Source organism: Taudactylus pleione, unplaced genomic scaffold (assembly GCF_031769625.1).
Source record: "Taudactylus pleione unplaced genomic scaffold, aTauple2 ptg000352l, whole genome shotgun sequence".
In the NCBI taxonomy this organism is placed as follows: domain Eukaryota; kingdom Metazoa; phylum Chordata; class Amphibia; order Anura; family Myobatrachidae; genus Taudactylus; species Taudactylus pleione.
Genome location: NW_028284753.1, coordinates 12,878,966 through 12,906,528, shown reverse-complemented (window position 1 = coordinate 12,906,528; position 27,563 = coordinate 12,878,966).

Genomic DNA, 27,563 nt, shown 5'->3' with positions numbered 1-27,563 from the left:
CTGCATCTCCTCAACCCAGCCCTCCCTCCCCACCACCATACCCCCCCAGTAACCCTCCCTCCCTCTTCCAATCCTCGCCAAGTATTCCTCCCTCCCCTGCCCACTCATCCCAAATGTCTCAAATCTCCCCTCCCTTGGATCTTTCCTGCTCCATTTCCCCTTCAACCATTCCCCCCACTCCCGAATATTCTCCCTCACCCGAAGGATCTCTGCCAACATCTGTTGCTGTGTCCGACCACTCTGAGGGTATGTTTTTTTTTTAGGTTGTTTTTTTGGGTGTTGTTGTTATCCATGTATTTGTACAAATTTCTGACCTTTTTTTGTTGGTTTAAAAATTTGCTGTATGGGGTTCCAAATCATTGCGCAGTAATGCTGTTTTTCAGAATTACGACCTTAGGTTTTGTGGCTGGGCCTTTTTTTATTGTGGACCACAAAAATATAGGTTTAGTGGTTTATTAAAAATGTTTTGTTTTTTTAGGAAATAATGATTACATTCGGATTAGTATTTTACATTGTAAAAAAACATGTCACCAAACTTGGCAAGGTGCTAGGTACCAGACTACCCTTGTTGATGTTGTGTACACTGTGTTTAAAATGTACTAATGTACTTAGGCAAAGTGATGTTTTCCATAGCAAACAAACACATTGTTTTTTTGGTTTATCAACAACTTTCTAGAAGTGAATACGTGCATTGTGTTTTAAGGATATGGCCATCATGACTTAAGAATACACCTCCCATTATTTGTAACATCATCATAGTGGTTTTTTACTTATGCCACATAGTTAGGGTTTCCAATTAGTTTAACAACATAAAAGTAGCAACCTATTAATAATGTTGTGTGGCTGATCCTTTCAAACACACCGTAACATCATTGTGTTTAAACACTTTTTGGTACATTGAGTAATGTGTAATGTTCAATGTTTGTAATTTTAATGAAGTATTTAATCCTCAAAATGTTTATATTTTCCACAGATCTAACCCACATCCTGAGGGAAATTCAGGAGGAGCTCAGAGACACCTCGGGCTATTTAATGCGGGCCTACTGCTGCCTACAAAGAATAGTGGGGCGTTTGGAGGCTGTTTAGTTTTTTGTTTTCATATTTTTTCATTTTTCTGGCAAAAATAAATAAATAAAATTTTTGTATTTCAAACATTTGTCCTCTTTTTTGCCACACATTAAAGGGTGTAAATCTGCATGTAAAATTTTTTTTTATCAAGGGTGGGTGCCTTTCCATAGTGTAAGAACTTCAAAAATGTATTAGTAAACCTTAAGAACATTTGCAGTAATGTTGTATATTTTTTAATTATGGGTTGGCATACATTATCCACCTCAAAATGGCTTTAATTTTTTTTAAAACAAACAAACAACATTTGTATTTAATTGAAAACATTTATTAAAGAACAAACATGTTGCCAACAGGCTTTTACTGGTAAAAATAATTTCATTACAGATTCACACATAACAAATGTCCTCATGGTTTGGGCAAATAAAACATCTGGCTTAGTCAAACATAAACACTATAGTAAAAAACAAACAGATTTTTGAATGGGAAACACACAAATGACTAAAACAAAAGTCAAATTAACTAAACATGTTGGGGGATATCCATGCAAAATGTGTTAGTTGTCCAAAAACATACAGGGTATTGCCAATGGGTTCCATTTTTTTTGCAGGTTTTGGAAAGTGTTGTGATTTGGTTGGTAGGAAAAGAAAACAAAAGAAAAAGGTACACGTTAAAATACATTTGCAAAAAGTTTTTTTTTTTAATAAAAATGTAAATATGCCTACCTAAAAAAATGTGAAACAACATCACGTCTGCCCCCCCCCGACTGCATCACAACACCTTCCTCTGGGGGGCCATCCTCTGGCAAGGCCTTTGGCTGCATGGGTACTTGACTCCTTATTGCAATGTTGTGTAAAATCCCACACAGGACCACAATGCGAGAAACCATATCCAGCGAGTACATGAGTGCACCACCAGAGTGATGGAGACACCGGAACCGGCCCTTTAAAAGGCCGATACAGCACTTCACCACCTGCCTGGTGGCAGTAAACGCAGCATTATAGTGAGTTTGGGGCCCTGGTGTGGGAGTCAAATAAGGAGTCAGCAGCCAGGGCGTGCAAGGATATCCACTGTCACCTGATGGAAATGGGACACCAAAAGATACATACATTTACCATGAGAACCTGTTTACACTATTACTAGAAATACATACTGGATTTTTACTTACCAAGAATCCACGTGTCAACAGGTTGCAGTGTGCTTAATTTTGGCCAAATCCCTGAATGCTGGATCACATACGCATCATGGCTGCAGCCTGGGAATTTGGAATTCAGGGAGAGGATCTGGAGGGAGGCATCACATAGCACCATTACATTTAGGGAATGGTAATGTTTTTGGTTCCTATATATTTGTTCCCTGCATGCAGGGGGCTGAAGTGCTATGTGAGTGCCATCCACTACCCCTATGATGTGTGGAAAGCCTGCAATTTCAAAAAACTTTTGCTTTACCACATCAAGGGCTTCCATATCCAAAGGCATACTAATAAAATGTGCTAGATGATTGAAAAATGCATCTAGCACACGCCTCAGGATCCGTGAAAATGAGGGTTGGGAGAGGCCACCCACCAGCCCCACAGTGGTTTGGAAGTACCCTGAGGCGCAGAAATGTAACACCGCCAACAACTGTGTAAGTGGTGAGATTGCTGTAGGAATGTTAATCTGACTTTCTAGATCATTCTTTATTATTGAAAGAGTGTCTAGGATAATATTTGGAGGCAGGCAATAAGTGGTTACAACCACATCATCAGGCATTCCAAAAAGGGTGACACGTGTTTTATATATCTTGGCCCTTGCATGCCTCCTATGCCTACGCCCAGGAGGAGGAAGGTTGGTGGGGGTCAACATGGCCACTATTAGCTGTCCAACATCACTCTGTAAAGTTACATTTATATTTTAATTTGGTTCTACAGAGTGTTTTTTGATTTTTTTTGCAAAAATACTTAGCTTTATAATAATGGTGCATATTCTTACAGTGCCATCTTCAGAAATCACTACATGTGTATTTGTTGTACGTTTTTTAAAATTAGAGGGAAATGCCGCTCCTTAATGATGAGTAATATAGCAAACAATTCAGGCAAATCCTGTTTGCTATATCACTCATCATCAAGGAGCGGCATTAGCCGCAATTAATTGATACACAGCTGTACTGATGAATTAATCTCTACAATTTTATAAAAAGAGCACAGTGTTTAGTGTCATTTTCATTGCATATATGGTATTAATACCCAATATATATTGTCTGTTTATGTATGTAGAATAATGTTTGTATGTCATGCTTAGTTTTTATCTAGTCATTAATATGTTATAGGTCTAATAGATAAATAAATAATACATATATTTTGTACATTACATCTCATTGGTAATTTATGCTCATTAACTGGTGAGTTAACTGTAGTATTAGAGCAGAGTATTGCTTTTCCTTTTCAAAAAAAAAGAAAAAAAAGAAAGGAACACAAAAACCACCACCACCAAAAAAAATTAAAAAACAAAAAACCACCACCCAAAAGAAAGTAAACAAAAAAAACCCCACCCAAAATAAAGGAACACAAAAAACAACCACCAAAAAGAAAGGAACACAAAAAAACCTACAAAAATAAAGGAACACAAAACCACCAAAAATAAATTAACCAAAAAAACCCAACCAAAAACAAAGGAACACACAAAACAACCACCAAAAAGAAAGGAACACAAAACAAAATAACCCCAAAAAAAGAACTAAAAAAAACCCAAAACACACAAGCACCTCTCAAACAACACACACAAGCACCTCTCAAACAACACACACAAGCACCTCTCAAACAACTCACACAAGCACCTCTCAAACAACACACACAAGCACCTCTCAAACAATACACACAAGCACCTCTCAAACAACACACACAAGCAACTCTCAAACAACTTCAAACAATTTAAGTACTATCAAACACCTCCTGCACCACCAAACACTCCAACTACAACCCACAAGTAAGGGAACATTTGGCTTAAATAAAGAAACCAAACCCCAATTATTGAAACATGCAGGAAAGGTGTGCATTTGTAGTTAGGGAAATAAGGATGCATGGGTAACCAATCCAGGGATGCGCTCACATCTAGCACAACCCACGCAGTAATTATGGAATGCAGGAAAGGTGTGCATTTGTAGTTAGGGAAATAAGGATGCACGGGTAACCAATCCAGGGATGCGCTCACATCTAGCACAACCCACGCAGTAATTACGGAATGCAGGAAAGGTGTGTATTTGTAGTTAGGGAAATAAGGATGCACGGGTAACCAATCCAGGGATGCGCTCACATCTAGCACAACCCACGCAGTAATTACGGAGTGCAGGAAAGGTGTGCATTTGTAGTTAGGGAAATAAGGATGCACGGGTAACCAATCCAGGGATGCGCTCACATCTAGCACAACCCACGCAGTAATTACGGAATGCAGGAAAGGTGTGCATTTGTAGTTAGGGAAATAAGGATGCACGGGTAACCAATCCAGGGATGCGCTCACATCTAGCACAACCCACGCAGTAATTACGGAATGCAGGAAAGGTGTGCATTTGTAGTTAGGGAAATAAGGATGCACGGGTAACCAATCCAGGGATGCGCTCACATCTAGCACAACCCACGCAGTAATTACGGAATGCAGGAAAGGTGTGCATTTGTAGTTAGGGAAATAAGGATGCACGGGTAAGCAATCCAGGGATGCGCTCACATCTAGCACAACCCACGCAGTAATTACGGAATGCAGGAAAGGTGTGCATTTGTAGTTAGGGAAATAAGGATGCACGGGTAACCAATCCAGGGATGCGATCACATCTATAAAAAAGTATGCACAAGCAGTATTCTTCATGCTCTCTCACAGGTTAGCAGAATGTCAAGCGAGGAGCATGGTGAGCAGAGGCCAACTGAGCCAGGTAAGTGCAAATCACATTTTTTACACAACACAAGAACTGGTCATATTTCCCTTAAAAAATTTTAAAAATTTGTACTATTTCAAAAATTGTTGTATGTGCTGGGAATCAAAGTCCACCAGTAGAGGAGGAGGAGGCGAGGCCAAGGCAAGGAAACCCTCTGTTTTCACGGATCGAGCTTGAGACATTGATGACCATGACAATGGAGAACCTAGTCAATGCACCCAGAAATATGGGGGCTGGAGCCAAAGACAGGATTTGGGAGGAGATATCCAGGGCTGTTAATGCTGTGGTGACAACCTACAGAACACAGAAACTCGTTAAAAAATGGTAAGAAAATGATATTGTGAGTGTACTGAAGTCCAAAGCTTGATCTTATTTAAATAAAGTAACACTTACATTTTCAAAAATAACATTGACAGCTGGACGGATTTCAAGTACCAGCTGAAGAGGAAGCTATGGAGTAGGGTGGACCATGCTGCGGGGACAGGTGGTGGTCCCATCCCTGAGGAGCTGGCCTTGACAAGGTTGGAGACGTTGGCTCAGGGATGTGTGATGGAAGAGGAGATAGTCGGTGTGTCCACTATGGACACTGACATGGCCGACTTCAATGCTCCACATGTGCAAGAAGGTAATTTTATTTTGTTAGACAAAAAGTATAAAGCTCAAACGTCTGTTTTTTTTTTTTGGCAAAACAAATAACAATTTTTTTTTATATTCCAGACTCAGAGGAGGTAGTGCTTGCTCCTGAGGTCAGGTCTTGGTCCAGCACAGATGGAGACTCTGCAGGGGAGGATCCAAGTACTCCATCTGGGGACCCTGTAGAGTCTACTCCAGGGCAACCATCAGACCGAGCAGTGCCTCTCCTCACCAGTGCCTCTCCTCACCTCAAACTCAGGAGAACACGTGTTCTTCTGAGGATGGAGACCACTCTGGTGAGGGTGGCGATGGCCCTGGAGACCATTGCTTAGGCCCTAGATCGTTTGGCCAATACCAAGGAGCAGGCCAACCCACCTGCCATGATGGAGCGAGACTCCCTTCCTCCCAGGACCACCACCTCTGGCAGCCCAACAGCCACCCCCGCAAGTATGGAGAGCCCTATGCCTAGGCCAGAGGAAATCCCATCTACCTCTGGCCAGGTCAGTCGGCGTGTTACACGCCAGTCGGCTGTCCGTAGTTTACCTTTTCCTCCAAGCCGGCCCAAACGACGCAAGTAGCCCTGGATATCTCCTCCCTCACCTGTTGTCCAGTCCCCATATTTCTTGTCACCAATGTCTCAAGCTCTTTTTTTTTTGTTCTAAAAAATTATTATTTTTTTTAATTAAAAATTATTTTTTTTTAATTATATGCAAATGTTGCCGAAACAATTATTATTTACATTGTGATGAAAGGCAAATTTCAAAATAAAAAAAAAATTAATACCAAAAATGTCTATCTTTAACTATATCAATGTATACAAGGTTTAAAAAGTGTGGTATCTGAAAAGGCTGCTACACAAAACACAATGCTAGATGTTTTAAAAACTGTTTTATCCAAAAACTGTTTAAAAAGCACAAAGAAACATTTGTGTTATGAATTCCCTAATGCACACGCAAGTGAAATGAGTTACAAGGTAATTAGCAGTGTTAATAGTTACAATGCAGCAATCTTAGCTGCTTGGTTTGTGTGGTTCCAAATTGAAACATCGCAGGTAACATCAAATTAACGGTTGTACTGTTGTGGCTTACGGACGCTTCTTGCCTACCTTAGCCTGGACGATCAGCCTGTTCGTAGAGTGACGTTTTCATGCATCCGCAATTCTTGGTCATACGAAGCAGGTAATTTATGCACTCCCCTAAAACGCCTACAAACGCTGAAGAACGCCTCCGTTTGCAGACCACCACCCCCGTATACTCCCACAAACGGTCTTTCCTGTCAATCAACTTTAGCAATCCACTTCCGTGTCGGAAGCCCTATGACCGACAGTATTTTTGATCGGTAGAGCTCGTACGCACATGCACACTGCTAGACGTGCGCAGACGCAGAAAGAAAAACATCATATGCGTACGACCGTGCGGCCGCAACGACTGACTCTGAATGAGGTCCTTAGTTTCTTCCTCAAAGCCCGATTGTGTCATACACACAGAGGAATCAGAGCAGGCTTTCCTTAATCTTAAGGATAGTCTGACAAGAGCACCTGCATTGGGAATACCTGATTATGAAAAACCTTTTGATTTGTATTGTACGGAAGCTGATGGTTGTGTAGCAGGTGTCCTCACTCAAAAACATGGTGATGCCAGTAGGCCCGTAGCATACTACAGTGCACAATTGGACACTGTGGCAAGATCACTCCCAATGTGTTTAAGAAGTGTAGCAGCAACTGCTCTATTGGTCAGTAAGAGTGAGGTTGTGGTATTAGGCCATGATATGATTGTCTATACTCCCCATGCTGTATCTGCTTTGCTAAACTCTGCCCAAACCAGACATGTCTCCTCAGCTAGGTTCACAAAATGGGAACTAGCCCTAATAGCACCTGCAAACATCACAATCAAACAGTGCAGTACGTTAAATCCTGCAACGTATTTACCATATGTGCAACATGATGCACAAAGAGTGGAGAGAGGTGAGTTGCTGGTGGAAGGTGAGTTCTGCAGGTATATTGATGCACATGATTGTATGGAATATCTGAATCAGACCTTTACTGCAAGACCTGACATACGGGATACACCTTTAGAAAATGTAGATGTGACATTTTACACGAATGGGAGATGTCATAGACAAACTGACACTGGAGAGTTATGTACAGGTTATGCTGTGGTAGATGATGAAGACACCATGGATGCCGAACCTTTAGGTCCACCTCATTCAGCCCAAGTGACGGAGCTGGTAGCATTGAGGAGAGCGTGTGAGTTAGCAGAAGGTAAATCTGGTAATATCTACACTGACTCTAGGTACACCTTCGGGGTGGTACATTTTGGGGCTCTATGGCGTCTGAGAAATTTTATGACAGCAGCAGGCACACCAATTGCACATTCCAGACATATAAAAGGACTACTGACAGCAATCCAATTGCCTAAGACAGTGGCAGTAATTAAGTGTAAAGCCCAAACATGTGAGGATGATCTGGTGTCACTGGGCAACAACAGGGCAGACGAAGCTGCCTAATGGGCAGCAGGGTTAAAAGTAAATGTGCCAATTAACCAAATGATGGGCCAAATGTAATAGGGTGAGAGTTTAGAAAATGTGAGAGATTAGCAGTAAACTCTCACATTGGTTGAGTTTTATCTTCAAAATGGGAAAACATCTGAATGAGATTTTAAATCGTGACAGTTTTTTAAGTCTAAAAAAACATGCAAGTTCGCTCTGTTACTTTGTTTTTGGACTCTATTACATTGCAAAGTTTAAAAAGTGTCAGAAACTCTCACTTTTCTAAACTCTCACCCTATTACATTTGGCCCCATGTTTCAAATGATTGACATGCTGAAATTAATTGAGAAGCAAAATTTGTGTTCCATTCAGGAAAGGGCAGTCTGGATGTCCAAGGGATGTGGGCAAGAGTCCTCTGGACTCTGGAGAGATGGACAAGGTAAGCCAGTGGCTCCCAAGACGTACTACCCAATTCTGGCTGAGGCAGCGCATGGTCTGACTCACTTGGGAAAGCAAGGTATGTGCAAATTGGTTAGGGCATACTGGCGTGCACCGGGTTTTTCTTCTCAAGCGGAAAAGAGAGCAATGTCCTGTCTAACCTGCTTGAGGAAAAACATTGGGAAAACGATCCCTACCGAATCATCCCACATTCCTCCGACCGACAGACGTTTTCAGGTAATACAAATTGATTTCATCCAATTACCACCTTGCAGGAATCTCAAGTATGTATTAGTGTGCACTGATGTGTTTTCTAATTGGGTTGAGGCATACCCAGCTGCCACTAATACTGCTGCGTTTACTGCTAAGAAAATTGTTCAGGAGTTTGTATGCAGATACGTTATCCCTAGAATTCTTGTAAGTGATAGGGGTACTCACAGGTGATGTCTTCCAAAACATGTGTAAGTTGATGGGTATTAATAGTAGACTTCATACCCCCTACCGACCGCAAGCCAGTGCCAAGGTTGAGAGGATGAACGGTGCTATTAAAAACAAATTAAGGAAAATCATGGCGGAAACTGGACTGGGGTGGCCAGAAGGACTATCACTTGTCCTCCACAGTATCAGGACAACTCCTAGACCCCCTCTCAATCTGTCCCCCTTTGAAATACTGTTTGCTAGACAACCTCATTTGATCATAAGTCCGCAGGAAGATTTGAAAAGTAACAACGAGGTAACTGTAAGGTGTCTTATAGCAATGAGTAAACAGTTAAAACAGCAACAGCAGAAACTGAAATTGTTGTCACATGATATGCCTGAAACAAACTGTCATGATGTTGAACCTGGATAATTTGTTATGATCAGAAATTTCTTGCATTCAGGTTGTCTGACAGATTGGTGGGAAGGTCCATATCAGGTATTGCTGACAAGTACAACTTCATTGAAGGTGGCGGAGAGTGATACCTGGGTCCATTCCACTCACTGTAAGAAGATCAACCAACTGGGGGAGAAACAAGGCGGAATCGAGACAGATAACGTAGACCTGTCAATTGTAAGTCTGTTCCGGGAAGGTTAAAGGTTACAGTGAGATACCTGAGCTAAAGAAATTTGTAGATCATTATTATCAGCAATGGATTGGTCTGCTGTGGTTATCTTTGTGTTTTCTCCCAGAGTCATCATTATCTTGGGTTGTTTTGGGATCTCTGGTTTCTGTGATGGAGGACGGAGAGGGGAGCTGATGGTGATATCAATGGAGTAGAGTCGGGAGGAGGAGTGCTCAACCAACTGGGGGAGTATCTGACCAAACCCAGTACAGTAATTGTTAAGAGATCTGCTATTCTGGACACTCAGAGACAGTGTGAAGGTCTATCGTCTGAGGATTATTGTATGTGTGAGTTCTGTGGGTCCGTAGTCGATGAGAGATGCATCCAACAGTGCCAACCTAAGTATAACCAGTATTGGGGTGGGTATCCTTTAAGGGATAATCATACCATGCTGGGCAAAGTTTTAAACCAAACCAACTGTTGGATGTGCTCTCACGTGCCCCAAGGACAGCATAATGTAGGGTTAGTGCCATTTCCATTAAATGTCTCTGAGATTTTAGAATTACAAAGAGGGCATGCACTGGATGGAAAATTTCTTAAGTCCAAACCACCTCATTTTAAACTCCACCAGTACCAAGTAGATAAATCACTTTTATGTTTGAACATCACCAACTCCAATGAACCAGGGAGTTGGAAGGTGATGGGGAATAACCAGACGATGACCTTCTATGAGCTGATCATGAGCCAATGAATTATGAACTGTTACGCACAATTAGGTCGGGTGGAAGACACTTCCAGTATAAATATACACTAAGTTCCACCAAAGAAATGGTTGGTAGGGTACCAGAAGGGTATTGTGCCAAGATATTACAACCAGAAACTTGCATGAGTCAAATGGGAGAACCTGAAATAGGATCACTTGCTAGGGAAATGTGTGTGATGATAATGATGTTTATTTATTCCTTATGTTCTCCCCGAGGATGTATATTTTATATATGGAAGGAAAGCATATAAGTGGCTCTCTCCGAGTTCCGAAGGTTTGTGTTATCTGGGAAGAGTGGTTCCAGAGGTTATGACTCTTACACATGGTGAAATGCTTGGTATTCATAAAAACACACCATCACCATATCTTCACACACAGTATGAACACAGAGACAAAAGAAATATGATACTTGGTGACGTACATAAAGCTACACAGTTAATTAGTGAGACAACTGGCTTTCAAGTTTTGGTAGCATTAGATCCCATCAGGATCGCTCGGGGTACACAAAATTTTTGATATATCCAAGAACTTGCTAAACTAATAGATAATATCACTGAGATGTATGATGACACGTTTATATATACAGGTAGGGAGTTGCAAGCTTTCAAGAAAGAACTGGTGCAACATAGACTAGTGTTAAATTATTTAACAGCTGTCACTGGAGGGTATTGCGTAACTTTGGCCACTCAATTTGGTGTAAAGTGTTGCGCATACATAACAAATAACACTAACCCAAGGAGGTGATAGACCAGAAGATGGACGAAATTCTGCAGCTGAAATGGGAATTTCGGAAGAACCATAATGCTTCAGTAGCTAAAGTAGAGGAGAAAGTAGAGGAATGGGTTTCATGGTTGAACCCAGTGAAATGGTTCTCTGGCCTAGGAGAGTGGGTCCAGGAAATGGTTGCTAGTATAGGTAAACTCCTGATCCTCATATTGGTTGTCATCATAGTAATTGGCTTATTGGTCAGGTGTGTTCCTACTGTGTTGAAATATGAAAATGTAAAGATAAGGTAAACCAAAAGAACGAGATTTTGATGGTGGTTAGAAGTAACAATGTGAATACTGAGGTAAATGTAGGACTGCATTACAAACCTGAACTAGAAGGTTCCATCAGATGATGTATAAATGTAGTCATGCATTTTATAATGTCATTTTAAAACATCTTAAATAATGTACATCCCTATTCCCCTTCAAGACTTCCTTTATAGGATTGGTGCATCCCCACATCTTTCCCATGATCTCCCAAGATCCGCGGTGTGCGTATAAGGGTAGTTTTATGTCCCTCCCAGAGACACATTATTGATGGTTTAAGAACCACCTTGTTCCATCCCATAATATAACATTAAATAATATGTCATAATGTAAGCCTAAATTAAATTAATTGTAAAATCAGTGTGCTAACATGTTGTTTGCTATCAAAGGGTGGACTGTCGAAGCCGGATAATTGGCTGAGACAGAATCTGTTTAAAATTAAATCTGCACTACGCCATTTTGCGAATGGCAACAAGATGCCATTTTGCGACTGGCCACCCAGCGCCATTTTAGCAATTCTCACACATAAGTACATATGGCGATACTATTATTTAGCGCTGTGTGATTCCCATGCGATAGAAAGATGTTAAAAGTCCTCATCATATAAATACAGACAGTTACTAAAACATATAATATGATCAACCCTGCAAAACATGTACCACGGTGTACTCCACAAACACGTAGTTGCACAACGCTAACTAGCGTCTTTTCCCAATACCCCAATACTTACACACTGCACATTTACATAAAAAGGTTCCCTAGCATTAAGGTTAATATTTAAGGTTTTATTCATTATCAGTAATGTTGTGAAATACATGTTATTTGATATCTAAGGTTTAGTACATGATAAACAGACCGTGTTTGGTGTCATTCTAAACCACTGTGTCTTTGCAGATTTCTGGTTTCATCGGTGAGAAGATCGCAACATGTGTCTGCAAGTTATGGATCATAGAGAGTTAGGCATTAAAATGTATCCTGTAATGCAGCCAGTCTAATTTATTATACAGCGGGAAAATGGACACAAAGAGCTATTGGAGGCTGGAATGTGACCATACAAATTGACCTATGAACTGTACTGTAACAGAAGAACCAGGAAGAAGAACCAATGGAATCATGCCAAACTGTTCTATTGTATTGCCTATCCCTGTAAGAGTATATATGCAGGCTCTCTGAAACTGGATGCTAGTCTTCTTGCTTTGTTATTGACAGAGGTTTCATCATTGATGCCGGGATCTCAATCCAAAGCGTGTGCGTATGTAACGACTGTACCTTGTGTCTGTATAATTTGTTTGCGCTAAATGTATTTAGATCACAGCGTGTAACTATGTTTTTATGGTGAATAATAACTTTTTGTGCTTTGGAACCACAATCAAAGTCTGAAAGCAATTATTTCTTGTGCGACTCATAACGCTAAATAGTGACAATCTTAGAGTGTATAGATAGGTAGGAATCGATATGAGGAAGCAGTCTTTTTGTTAAATGGTTTCTGTGAGGGTTTTCACTTACCTTTAGCTCATGAAGTATATGTTGAGGCAAAGCAGAATTTAAAGTCAGCAAGGGATTTGCCTGAGGTGGTTAGGTCCAAAGTTATGGGTGAAGTAAGTTTAGGCCGCATGTGAGGCCCATTCCCTTCACCACCACTACAAAGTTTATGTGTTTCTCCTTTAGGTGTAGTTCCAAAGAAGGATCCGGAGCCAGAGTTGGTGAACGATGCATTAGATCCTTCGGATTGCCGGGTTGTTTACCAGTCTTTTGAACAAGCATTGGGTATAGTACAGGACTTCGGGAGGGGAGCTTTATTGGCCAAGGTGGATATTGAATCGGCTTTTAGGCTGCTGCCGTTTCATCCTGATTCTTTTAAGTATACGGGTTTTCAAGTTGAGGGCCTTTATTTTGTGGACAAATGTTTACCTATGGCTTCCTCAATTTCCTGTTCCTTCTTTGAATGTTTTAGTTCATTTTTGCAGTGGTGAGTTCAGGCTGGTACGCGGCAGTCAGGCACAGCGCATTACCTAGATGATTTTTTGTTGGTTGATCCGGCTGATATTGCAGTTTGTAAAGCATTGTTATTTTCGGTGCAAGCCCTTTTTTCTGTTGTGGTACCCCCATAGTTATGGGGTTACCCCTTAGTGATTAAGGAGGGAGCACTTAGATGTCCTGCAGCCCCTGTCAGTTTTTTTTAATATGATAATATCATACAGCGCTATTAGCCCCATAGGTAGGTATAGTGAACTCTCCTCTGACCCTGCTCTCCCTGGACCTGAGTGAGCATATGCAAAGGGGGGGAAGAAAATGTCCCTTTGTCAGTAACCCATTTTTGTGAGAAAATCCTGCCCCAGTCATTGGTAGCCTGGGTGTCCAGGCAGATATCCTTGTAGGCGGTCTATTGCTAGGGCTTCTCTGTCCACAGGGGAGTTGGAGAAGCAGGGAGGAGAGAGAGGGGAAGTTTATAAAATAGCAATCCCCTGGAGGGGAGAAAAGAGCCCTGATGGCAAGTAGCTAGGCAACAGGAGCTGCCATGTAAGCTTGTATAGTGATTCAAATACCTGCAGGGGGAGAGAAGCAGGGTGTCCCAGCCAGTAATTATCTGGGTGTCATAAGGAGGTCCCACTGGAGGTCGGCGGCTGTGGTGGAGGCCAGAGTGCTCCCACAGTGAAAGTATCCTGGCTGTGAAAAGCTGGCGCTAGGACCCCACAGTGAGCACCCCTGCTGGAAAACTACAGGACAAGGCTGGCGGTCAGCAACTGCAGTGCAGACTGAGAAGGTGCCGCAGTGCGGAGGATCCTGGCTGTGATAGCCGGCGCAAAGACCCTAGCAGACACCCATGAGGACAAGAGGCTCTGCTTGTTGGATTACAGTATACTGCTGGAGTGTTAGGGAACCCTCTGCTACCCCTGGATTATAATTACCGGACCCCGGACATGTGCATGTCGCTGCCACTGCCAGAACTGTTGGTAGATGAGCCCTGTCACTGGACCCTGCTCATACTGCATGCTGTGCTGCCGGGAACTACTGGGAGAGCTGTAGGACCCCTTCAGCTGAGGGCTGTCTGAAGACATGCCCGCGGATCGGTAGACCCCCTGCCAAGGAGCTAAGCACTGGTCCCAGAGTGAGGGGCCCGCAGCCGCTCAGAGCTCAGTGTCACTGCTGCTTAGAAGGACCCCAGCTGCCAGGAAGATTCTGCGGGTGGAGAGAGGACAGCTGGCCTGCATGGGCATCAAGGAGGACAGTCCCTGCTGATCTGAGACCCGGAGGAGGATTCTGCTGCTGGGAGGAAGAGGACCTGTGCTCTGCTCACAAAAGACAAGCACCGGGATGTGACCTCAGCTATCCTCACACCTTACTTGGAGCCGAGCCCAATGGAGCACAGCCCGGTGCGGTGCACTGCATCCCGGGCAGTACAGGAGATCGGAGGTGGCAGAAGCACCACAGCAGGTGGTGAGACCGTGATTAATCCCTCATCCATTCCTCCTTAAAATGCCATTGCTAGTGGGCCCCCGTTTAGTGGGACATAGCGCTGCCACCGCGCAGCTAGATGAAGGGAACTAGTGGCCACTGTTAAATGCTCTAGGTGGTTTGGGGTATCATTAGTCTTCTCCCTTACCATAGTGGGGAATATGATGGAACTAGGGGGGAAGCAGGAGCAAGGTCTCTCATTGTAGTTACAGTACTTCTCCCGGGTGTGGTTATTTGGCAGTTAGTATATTGAGTGCCACTGTGCGGTCCCTTTTGCTAGTGTGTAGTGCTTGACATTCAGTTTTGCATGTGGCTATCTGTTTGCATTCGGTATCAAATCCCAGCAGCGGCAGCCCGACAGAGGTGGAAATCCCGTTCGTCCTAAAGGTAAGTATTATCTAACCTAATTTTACCCCCAACCCTAACCCTCCTTTAGGGTGCCTAGCCCTACCCCCCCTGTGCTTAACCCTAATCCCCCCTCTAAGTGCCTAAACCTAACCCCTCCGTCACCTAAACCTAAGTCCCCCGGGGGGGTGCCTAACCCTAAACCCCCTTCCCCTAGCCTAACCCTAACCTCCAAGGGGGGTGCCTAACCCTAAGTCCCCCCCAGGAGCCCTAAACATAACCCTCCCCCTGCGGCTGTCCGCGCCCGGCATGCCTGGTGCCGGTCTCCCGGCGTCGGTAAAATGACAGGCGTCTAGATTTAGACGCCTGTCATTTAAACCTCGCTGGGATTAAGTAGTCTGGAAGCCGGTGGTCGGCATTGCGTCCGCAAGGCTTCCTAAACGTATACCTATCTGTTCTCCTGGTGTCTGAAAATATTTATCTTTGTCGGTGATTTATGCTGAAAGTTGCAATGTTGTTCTTGTGTGGATTTCCTACCTTCTTGTTTAATTTAATGTGATAAAAATGTGTCATGTTAAATGCTGGTGTCTTGCCAATGTACTATCTGCTCACATGCTTAGCTGATTGAGTATGGTTGCTGGTAGTTACTGCAGGGACAGTTTATGCTAATGTAATGTATATCCATTCTGGTTGGTGCCTCATTTGAATGTGGCATCTCTCAAAGCACTGTGTATTTCTACTGTTATATATTTGAAATGCTGATTTTGTAATGTGATGTATATAAATGTAATGCTTCTTTAACCCTGTGTAACCCCGGCTGGCAACTTTTGTGGTAATAATTTGTGGTAAAGATGGCAGCTGCGAGCCAATCACGGCTCGCAACGTCATCGTCCCACCCCCTCAGCTGGCTTATATAAGCCAATGCAAGGACAAAGCACGGCAGTCCATCGGCCCAGGGGACAGCAGAGAAGACCTGCAGAAGACAGAAGACACAGGGGAAGTTCTGGATGGGCGGCGGCCATGCAAAAGAGCTTACAGGCCGCTGCCCTCCAGGTGAAGATGCCGTGGAAGTTCTGGGGGAAGCGGCAGCCATGAAAAAGAGTTTTATTAATGCTGTTATCCCCAAGGTGAAGGTGCAGAAAAATAAAATATTAAAACAAACGGTGTCTTTGTTTTATTTTAATATTTCTTTTACAGGGGTACTATAGGTAACAGGCCCTGCTTGCTGGTACTTGTGGTTCTCCAAGTACCAGTATGCGGGGGAGGCCTGCTGGGACCTGTAGTCCTACTGCACCGATCCACATTTTGACACAACTGTAGATTTTAATTAAAATGAATCATGTGCAAGGTGAAGATTGTTAGTGTTGAATAAAAACTGATTATTATTATTATTATTATTATTACTATTATTATTATTAATAATAATAATAATAATAATAATAATAATAATAATAATAATAATAATCCAATGTTGTCCTAGGGAATTAACTACATTTTGTAGATGAACTTTAATTACTATATAATACAAGTAGCATTAAGTTGTTATATTGTTACTGTTCTTTCTGCACTACAAATTGTCATGTAGTACAGTACCTGAATAAGCATATTTCACAACACAGAGAAACATATCATTAGGAATACCTGAATACAAACAATTAAAACACATAGAACCTGATGTGGAAGGGTAGTTCAGTTCACTTCAATGTAGTTGTATGTATTTATTGAGTACACCTATATTTAGCAGTAATCTTGTAATGCAATTAACATTTATATTTGTACATTATTTTAAGGTTAAATAAATGTTAAAATACTCAGGTTGAAAGTAAAAAAAAAGAACTAGAACCAAGATCTAATGTTGTACATAATGACTAAATGGCTGGAACAGAAATATCAGCACAATAATACTGCAGATAATATTTAATGATATGCTTATGTGCGTGGGATGCAATGTGTGATGGAGTGTGGGAGAGGTGAGAGGTATGTGATAAGCACACACAGGGCTGTCAGCATTGGCTCACTTTGAGTGCTGCTCACACTGTACAAACAGACTAATGGATGTTACCAAAAGTGCAAACACCTCACATTTTATCTGTTGTTAATTTGAAAACTAGAGCCAATTGTAGAGGTGATAGAGGGCAAATGCCTTCTCACGCTTCTCAGTGAGTCACTTACTGTACATAGTGTTTCCAATGCTAGTCTTCTGTTGTATAAGATAAAATTCCTGATCAAATATACATTTTGGGTAATTAAGATATATATATATATATATATATATATATATATATTAGGGGTGAGCGGGTTCGGATTTCTGAAATCCGAACCCCCCCGAGCCCCCCCGATCCGAGTCCGATCCGAGTCAGGCTCGACTTTTCCCGCCTGACTCGGATCTGAAATCGAGGCAAAACGTCATCATCCCGCCTTCCGAGTCTCGCGGGTTTTGGATCCTATATAAGGTACCCGCGTCGGCGCCATTTTCTCACTCGGCTGTGGACAGTGAAGAGGGAGGGTGGGAGTTAGGGCTGTGTAGTGTAGTGTAGTGTAGTGCTGCTGTTGTCCACTACTTCAAAGTCCATAGGGGCTGGCTGTGTTGTGCTGTGCTGCTGTTGTTAATAGGGGCTGTGTCCACTACTTCAAAGTCCATAGGGGCTGGCTGGACTGTGTTGTGCAGTCAGTTCTCCATAGGGGCTGTGTCCACTCCAAAGTCCTGTGCAGTGTCCCAGTCCTAAAGGAGTGCTGTAGTGTTGTCCAGGGGGTGCTCTGTCCATCAGGGGTGCTCCCCCCAAGTGCTAAAAAAATAATATATTTTCTGTGTTTGTGAATTGTGTGCGCAGTAGCCGCACGTGCATCAACAAAGTAGTGCCAAGCGTGCGCCTGTGTCATAAGTAAAGGGCCGGCTGGCTTGACCGTTAAAGGGTGCTGTAACCCCCGAAAGTACACTCAAGTCCAAACCAAAAAAAAATTATTTTCTGTGTTTGTGAATTGTGTGCGCAGTAGCTGCACGTGCATCAACAAAGTAGTGCCAAGCGTGCGCCTGTGTCATAAGTAAAGGGCCGGCTGGCTTGACCGTTAAGGGTGCTGTAACCCCCGAAAGTACACTCCAGTCCAAACCAAAAAAAAAATGATTTTCTGTGTTTGTGAATTGTGTGCGCAGTAGCCGCACGTGCATCAACAAAGTAGTGCCAAGCGTGCGCCTGTGTCATAAGTAAAGGGCCGGCTGGCTTGACCGTTAAGGGTGCTGTAACCCCCGAAAGTACACTCCAGTCCAAACCAAAAAAAAAATTATTTTCTGTGTTTGTGAATTGTGTGCGCAGTAGCCGCACGTGCATCAACAAAGTAGTGCCAAGCGTGCGCCTGTGTCATAAGTAAAGGGCCGGCTGGCTTGACCGTTAAAGGGTGCTGTAACCCCCAAAGTACACTCCAGTCCAAACCAAAAAAAAAATTATTTTCTGTGTTTGTGAATTGTGTGCGCAGTAGCCGCACGTGCATCAACAAAGTAGTGCCAAGCGTGCGCCTGTGTCATAAGTAAAGGGCCGGCTGGCTTGACCGTTAAAGGGTGCTGTAACCCCCGAAAGTACACTCCAGTCCAAACCCAAAAAAAATTATTTTCTGTGTTTGTGAATTGTGTGCGCAGTAGCCGCACGTGCATCAACAAAGTAGTGCCAAGCGTGCGCCTGTGTCATAAGTAAAGGGCCGGCTGGCTTGACCGTTAAAGGGTGCTGTAACCCCCAAAGTACACTCCAGTCCAAACCAAAAAAAATATTATTTTCTGTGTTTGTGAATTGTGTGCGCAGTAGCCGCACGTGCGTCAACAAAGTAGTGCCAAGCGTGCGCCTGTGTCATAAGTAAAGGGCCGGCTGGCTTGACCGTTAAAGGGTGCTGTAACCCCCAAAGTACACTCCAGTCCAAACCCAAAAAAAAATTATTTTCTGTGTTTGTGAATTGTGTGCGCAGTAGCCGCACGTGCATCAACAAAGTAGTGCCAAGCGTGCGCCTGTGTCATAAGTAAAGGGCCGGCTGGCTTGACCGTTAAAGGGTGCTGTAACCCCCGAAAGTACACTATAGTCCAAACCAAAAAAAAATTATTTTCTGTGTTTGTGAATTGTGTGCGCAGTAGCCGCACGTGCATCAACAAAGTAGTGCCAAGCGTGCGCCTGTATCATAAGTAAAGGGCCGGCTGGCTTGACCGTTAAAGGGTGCTGTAACCCCCGAAAGTACACTCCAGTCCAAACCAAAAAAAAATTATTTTCTGTGTTTGTGAATTGTGTGCGCAGTAGCCGCACGTGCATCAACAAAGTAGTGCCAAGCGTGCGCCTGTGTCATAAGTAAAGGGCCGGCTGGCTTGACCGTTAAAGGGTGCTGTAACCCCCGAAAGTACACTCCAGTCCAAACCAAAAAAAAATTATTTTCTGTGTTTGTGAATTGTGTGCGCAGTAGCCGCACGTGCATCAACAAAGTAGTGCCAAGCGTGCGCCTGTGTCATAAGTAAAGGGCCGGCTGGCTTGACCGTTAAGGGTGCTGTAACCCCCGAAAGTACACTCCAGTCCAAACCCAAAAAAAATTATTTTCTGTGTTTGTGAATTGTGTGCGCAGTAGCCGCACGTGCATCAACAAAGTAGTGCCAAGAGTGCGCCTGTGTCATAAGTAAAGGGCCGGCTGGCTTGACCGTTAAAGGGTGCTGTAACCCACAAAGTACACTCCAGTCCAAACCAAAAAAAAAATTATTTTCTGTGTTTAGCCGCACGTATATATCAAATCGATATAACATAAATGGAGGACCAAACTTTCTCCGATAAAAATAAAATAGAGAAAGATCAAGAACCACTTCCTCCTAGTGCTGAAGCTGCTGCCACTAGTCATGACATAGACGATAACATGCCATCAACGTCGTCTGCCAAGGCCGATGCCCAATGTCATAGTAGAGGGCACATACAATCCCAAATGGCAAAGTTCAGGAAAATGACCTTGAAAAAGACATTTAAATCAGCTGAAGAGAAACGTAAACTTGCCAATATGCCATTTACGACACGGAGTGGCAAGGAACGGCTAAGGTCGATCCCTAGTATGTTCATGACTAGTGGTTCAGCTTCACATGACGATGGAAGCCCTCCTCCCACTAAAAAAATCAAAAGAGTTAAGCTGGCAAAAGCACAGCGAAGAACTGTGCTTTCTAAGAAGATATCACAAATCCCCAAGGAGAGTCCAAGTGTGGTGGTGGTTGCGATGCCTGACCTTCCCAGCACTGGACGGGAAGAGGTGGCTCTTTCCACCATTTGCACGCCCCCTGCAAGTGCTGAATGGAGCACCCACAGTCCACTTGCTGATATGCAAATTGAAGATGTCACTGTTGAAGTACAACAGGATGAGGATACTGGTGTAGCTGGCGCTGAGGAGGAAGTTGGCGAGGAGGATTCTGATGGTGATGTGGTTTGTTTAAATCAGGCTCCAGGGGAGACAGTTGTTGTCCGTGGGATGAAAAAGCCCATCACGGTCATGCCTGGGCAGAAGACCAAACATTCCACCTCTTTGGTCTGGCAATATTTCTATCCAAATCCGGACAACAACTGTCTTGCCATATGTACCATATGTAAAGGTGAAATAAGTAGGGGTAGGGACGTCAACCACCTAGGAACATCCTCCCTTATACGGCACCTGCAGCGCGTTCATAAAAAGTTACTGTCAAGTTCAGAAACTTTGGCTAAGACCGTAAGCAGTCCAGGGACACCTAAATCCCGTTGTCCTGTTGTATCCAAGCGCCTGCAAACCACACCGTCAACTCCCTCCTCGTCAATTTCCTCCTTAGTCAGGATCAGAAGTAGTCCTGCAGGCCATGTCACTGGCATGACTGACTCTCCTATCCGGGATTCCTCTGGAGGATCCTGCATTGCTACGCCTACTGCTGCCGCTGCTGCTGTTGCTGCTGCTGGGAGTCGTTCATCATCCCAGAGAGGAAGTAGGAACACCACTACTTTTACTAAACAATTGACCCTCCAACAGTCCTTAGCGAGGAGGATGAAGTACGACAGCAGTCATCCTGAAGCAAAACGTATAACTGAGGCCTTGACTGCTATGTTGGTGTTAGACGTGCGTCCGGTATCCGCCATTAGTGCAGTGGGATTTAGACAATTGATGGAGGTAGTGTGTCCCCGGTTCCAAATCCCGTCTAGATTCCACTTCACTAGGCAGGCGATACCGAGACTGTACAGAAACGTCAGAAAAAGTGTACTCAGTGTCCTGAAAAATGCCGTTGTACACAATGTCCACTTAACCACGGACATGTGGACAAGTGGAACAGGGCAGACTAAGGACTATATGACTGTGACAGCCCACTGGGTAGATGTATCACCTTACGCAGCAACAGCAGCAGCGTCACCAGTAGCAGCATCTCAGAAACGCCAGCTCGTTACAAGGCAGGCTACGCTGTGTATCACCGGTTTCAGTAAGAGGCACACCGCCGACAACCTCTTAGAGAAACTGAGGGAAATCATCGCCCAGTGGCTTACCCCACTTAGACTCTCCTGGGGATTTGTGATATCTGACAACGCCACCAATATTGTGCGGGCATTACATCTAGGCAAATTCCAGCACGTCCCATGTTTTGCTCACACAATAAACTTGGTGGTACAGAATTTTCTGAAAAGCGACAGGGGCGTGCAGGAGACGCTTTGGGTGGCCCGAAAAATTTCTGCCCACTTTCGCCATTCAGCGACTGCGTGCCGAAGACTGGAGTGCCAGCAAACACTCTTGAACCTGCCCCGCCATTACCTGAAGCAAGAGGTTGTGACGCGGTGGAACTCAACCCTCTATATGCTTCAGAGGATGGAGGAGCAGCAAAAGGCCATACAAGCCTATACATCCACCTATGACATAGGCAAAGGAGGGGGTATGCACCTGACTCAAGCGCAGTGGAGAATGATTTCCGTGTTGTGCAAGGTTCTCCAGCCCTTCGAACTTGCCACACGTGAAGTCAGTTCAGACACAGCCAGCTTGAGTCAGGTCATTCCCCTCATCAGGCTTTTGCAGAAGCAGCTGGAGAAAGTGAAGGAGGAGCTAAGACGGAGCGATTCCGCTCGGCATGTGGGACTTGTGGATGAAGCCCTTCATTCGCTTTGCCAGGATTCCAGGGTGGTCAATCTGTTGAAATCAGACCACTACATTTTGGCCACCGTGCTTGATCCTAGGTTTAAAGCCTATGTGGTGTCTCTCTTTCTGGCCGACACAAGCCTGCAGAGGTGCAAAGACCTGCTGGTGAACACACTGTCAGCTGAAGCGGAACGTGACACGTCAACGGCTCCTTCTTCATTTTCTCCCGCAACTGGGGCTGCCAGGAAAAAACTTAGGTATCCTAAGCAACCCGCTGGCGGTGATGCAGGGCAGGCAGGACCAAGTTTGGACATCTGGTCCGGACTGAAGGACCTGGCAACAATTTCTGACATGTCTACTGTCACTGCATATGATACTGTCACCATTGACAGAATGGTGGAGGATTACATCGGTGACAGCATCCAAGTAGGCATGTCAGACAGTCCATACCTGTACTGGCAGGAAAAAGAGGCAATTTGGAGGCCCCTGTACAAGCTGGCTCTATTTTACCTGAGTTGCCCCCCCTCCAGTGTGTACTCCGAAAGAGTGTTTAGTGCAGCCGGGAACCTTGTCAGCGAAAGGCGTAGGAGGCTGCTTCCACAGAATGTGGAGAAGATGATGTTCATCAAAATGAATTATCAGCTCTTCCAGGGAGACCAGCCTCCAGAAGGTACAGAGGGACCTGTGGTGGTGGATTCAAGTGGGGACGAGTTAATACTTTGTGAGGATGAGGATGTACACACTGAAGAGGGTGAGGAATCGGTGGATGAGGAGGATGAGGATGACATCTTGCCTCCGTAGAGCCAGTCTGTGCAGGGACACATTAATTGCCAGCTTGTTTTGTGGGGGCCCAAACGAACCAATCATTTCAGCCACAGTTGTGTGGCAGACCCTGGCGCTGAAATGATTGATTTGTTAAAGTGTGCATGTCCTGTTTATACAACATAAGGGTGGGTGGGAGGGCCCAAGGACAATTCCATCTTGCACCTCTTTTTTTTCTTTGCATTATGTACAGTTTGGGGCCTAGTTTTTCTAACTGCCATCCTGTCTGCCACTGCAGTGTCACTCCTAGATGGGTCACGTGTTTGTGCCGCCCACTCGTGTCGCTTAGCATAGTCATCCAGCTACCTCGGTGCAACCTTTTGGACATGAAAACACTATTGTGAGGTGTGAGGTGTTCAGAATAGACTGGAAATGAGTGGAAATTAAGGTTATTGAGGTTAATAATAGCATAGGAGCAGAGAAACCAACAAATTCTGTGATTTTAGCTGTTTTTATGCTTTTTAAAAAAAAAATACAGATCCAAAACACAAAACCCAGAACCCAAAACACGGAAGGGTGGTTTTGGCAAAACCAATCCAGATCCAAAACACGAAGAAAGATCCAGATCCAAAACCAAAACACGAAAAGTGGCCGGTGCACACCCCTAATATATATACTGTGATAGAAGCACTGGAGAAGTGTGGAAGGGCTCCAATGTGTGTCCTAGGTTCCTGTCATATGTGTTCTGAAACCCCCAGGAGAAGTCTTTTTGGGAAAAACATACTAGAAATGTCAGCTTTAGGGAAATGCCAGAATGGGTCCTGGGGGTGTGGATGTGAGGAATAGGAGGGCTCTATCCACAGGCCACACCAGGTTTTGGGCCTTTCAGCCTGGTAATAGGCTCATTAAGGCTTGCAGCTGGAAATGGTTAAGCATCTCACACCTGGGAGATACCTAGGCTGATTGTCTCACACCTGGGAGAGCAGGCAGAAACACTTGGTTACTTTCCTTCTAAGTACTATGCAGGAGTGTATCTTCCTATTGGCCTGGATGGCCCTTGCCAGGGGCACCAGCCGGTGGGGGGGGTGTTGTTTCAGCCCAACAGCACTAGCACAAGATCTTCTGTCTCCTCTTCGCTTAGCAGTGCTCTCCATTGACTGCTAGTATGTATTAGCCTTCTTATATGCCCCTTCATATCAGAAACATTTAAAATTAGGGAGAGTCAATTATTTTTATCCCTAATATATCTCTTCCCCCACAATACCCAACACATACCAATCACCAATCATTAATTCCAATATGTCAACTGTGTAGGAAAAGAGTGCAAGCACCACATCAATCACAAGGCTCTATTCGCAATGTAATTTGCATATATGCAAATTATCTTGCGCACAATGCATCTTGTTTGTTATTGATGCCCTCTTTTCCTGTGTTGTTGACATATAGAAATTAATAAACAGTGCTTTTCATGTAGTAAGTGTTATAACTGACAAAAAAATAATTATATATATATATATATATATATATATATTGTCTCCTTATTCCTACAGGCATGTAAATTGAACTATCCCCAGTGTAAGTAATTCATCTATTTTTGCAGTTTGGGGGAGAGGCTATAATCTTTATAGGTTGAGGCTAACACCGTGTTGGGAATAAGACATGATTCATATGGACTGTCTTCATTCTTATATGGGATAATATAAAAGATTCATGTGAGTTATCATCCCAGTAACTTTATGGTGGAGTGTAGGTATAAGTTGTTAAAAAGTGTAATGCAGTATAGATAGTCCAATTTGATTATATGTAAATAATGTTACCCATAATGCATTTTGTTTGTTTTTAATTCAATGTTTTCAAGGTTTTCCTGTGTTTTTTTGCATAAACAAATTTATATATAGTGGTTTGCAATAGAGTAAGTTCTATAAAAGATACATATATATATATATATATATATATATATATATATATATATATATATATATATTAATTAAAAAGACAAATAAAAATTATGCTCTCCCTATTTCTTCACGTGTGTGACTTAAACTCCCCCCAGTGTATGCTTCTTTTTTTTTATGGAGAAGCAGTCATTGGAGGGGAGCGCCAGTCCCTTAGTTTGCCAGGGGTGCTTGGACCCCTAGATACACTCCTGGTACTGTGCACATGTTTTGTTGATGGTGATAGGCAATAGGCCCTACCATTATTATAGAGAGGAAATCTGCTGTGTAGCTAGTGACCAGCCAGGCTAGGACTTATGTTTGTGTTTTGTTTATGTTTATATTCATTTGGCACAATAAAGACTGGCGCCAACCAGTTTGTACGAGAACCCCAGACTTGTTTCCTGTTCCTACGTCTGCTGCGTGTGTAAAGTGGGAGTCCATCTACCCCAGGAAAGGGACCCCTATCCTGACTGTGTCACATTTTGGAGGAGAATGCGGGCAATCACACACTGAAGTTTGCAGCAAGAAAAAGTTCTACATTTAAAATTTAAAGTGACAGACACCAATTTTTTGTGTTGGGTATCAACTCGTGTTCTGTGAAGTTCATGAAGGTGGCATCGACAGATGCTTAGTGAAGCTAGGTTTTGCTACAATCCTACACCAAAATACAACATGGAGGACATTGTTAAAGCCTTGCTCCAAGCTAACAAAAATCAGCAGAAAACTAACAAAGCCTTGCAAGAAAATACCAGAGCTCAGCAGGAATCTACCAATGTGCAACTAATGGCCATGGAGGCAGCCCAGAGGCAACAAAAAGTCACCATGGAGGAAGCCCAGAGGTAACAACAAGTTGCCATAGAGGAAACCCGCCAGGCCTTAAAAGACGTGGTACAACAGTTAGTAGTCTGGTCTTTAGATGCTTCCACTGGACTTCCAAACAACACTCGCTCCATACGGGCCAATCACTTTCTGCAAAAGATGACTGAGGGTGATGATGTGGAAGCGTATCTTATGGCCTTTGAGAGAACCGCAGAAAGGGAGAGTTGACCCAAGGAACGGTGGGAAAGTCTTGTGGCACCCTTCCTGTCTGGAGAACCACAAAAGGCCTACTATAATTTGTGCCTGGCTGATGCAAAGGAGATCCTAACTCGCTTGGGGAGAGACTTTGCTCACTTCTGGAAGTTGTGGGAGAGCCGATTTTGCACAGAGGTAAATCACCCTGACTAATTTGAGAGGGTTACTGATGTAGTAGCAGAGTCAGAGATGTTCCCTTTTTCTAGTATGATTGGCGAACTAGAGAATGCGGAGCATGGTAGTAGCTCGCCAAGTGGTGTGCTTCCCACTGAGGTGGGTAGTATTGTTGAGCCAGTTGATCGTCTGCCTGGTTTAGAGGTCAGAAGAGAGGTCTTTGCCGTGGAGCAGTTGAATGACCCTACTCTGGTAAAAGCCAGGGAGAATGTCAAGGTGATCAATGGTAAACCCATAGACCCCAATAGTCCTTTGTCATATCCTCACATGGAAGTATGTCAGGATTTGTTGTATCAGGTGACTAAGAAGGGGGAAGATATTGTGGAACAATTAATAGTTCCCAAAGCATACAGAAGAACAGTGTTAGATCTGGCCCATGGTCATATAACAGGAGGCCACCTAGGGGTAGAGAAAACTACTGAGCGAATTGTGCATTTGATGATTATTCATTAAACCACTGCACTGCTTTAACAACATTGAATGGACCCTGAGTGCCGCCTTTTGTGCTATTATATGGTGAGGATGCCAATCCCTGTAAGTAAGGTACCAGAGCAGGTACTTACCTTAAGCTCTGCTCCCGCATCCGCTGCCGTCTGGGCCACCTGGCTGCTCCTCTGAAGAGAGACGTCATGAACTTTGGGAGAGACGCACTGCACACTCCAGGAGCCGAAAGCCGGAGCTCAGGTGTGAGCTCCAGCCACTGGCTGGCGCTGCGGGTAGGGAGCCAGGCACCCGCTGGCAACAAAATCTCAGTGGGTGCCTGGCAAATTAGGCCTCCCTGCGGCTCATGGCTGAGGTGGTTTGGAGGAGGTGGAACTGGTTCTGTCTCCAAATAGAAGTGACGGAACACAGTTCTGCCCCGTTCTGGCCCACTTTAACTCCTGGGCGGCAGTGCCTAGTACTGTTTTTCCACTATATGTGCATACACAATTTTTTTCAAACAAGTCTCTGAGTGCCGCTGCTTGCCTGTTTTTGCTGATCTATATATATATATATATATATATATATATATATATATATATTGTGATAGGATCACTGGTAAAGTGGTCTGTGGCAGGTACATTTGTCCCAGATTCCTGTCTTATGTGTTCTAAACCCCCAGGAGAAAGTCTGCAGTGTAGCAGGCTTGAGTCTCGGCTTTTTGAAAAGCCGGTTTGGGACCTGGGGGTTGTGGGTGAGAGGAGAGGGAGGGCTCCACCCACGGCCACTCCAGGTTTTGGTTCTCGCAGCCTGGTAACAGGCTTGTTAGGGTTCCCACCTGAGAGTGGCCAATATAAGCCTTGTGTGTTTAGGGCTGAGTGTCTCACCTGGGAGAGCAGGCAGGGAGTTTGCTCAGAGACACTTGAAAACCTAACTGTGAGTGTTGTGC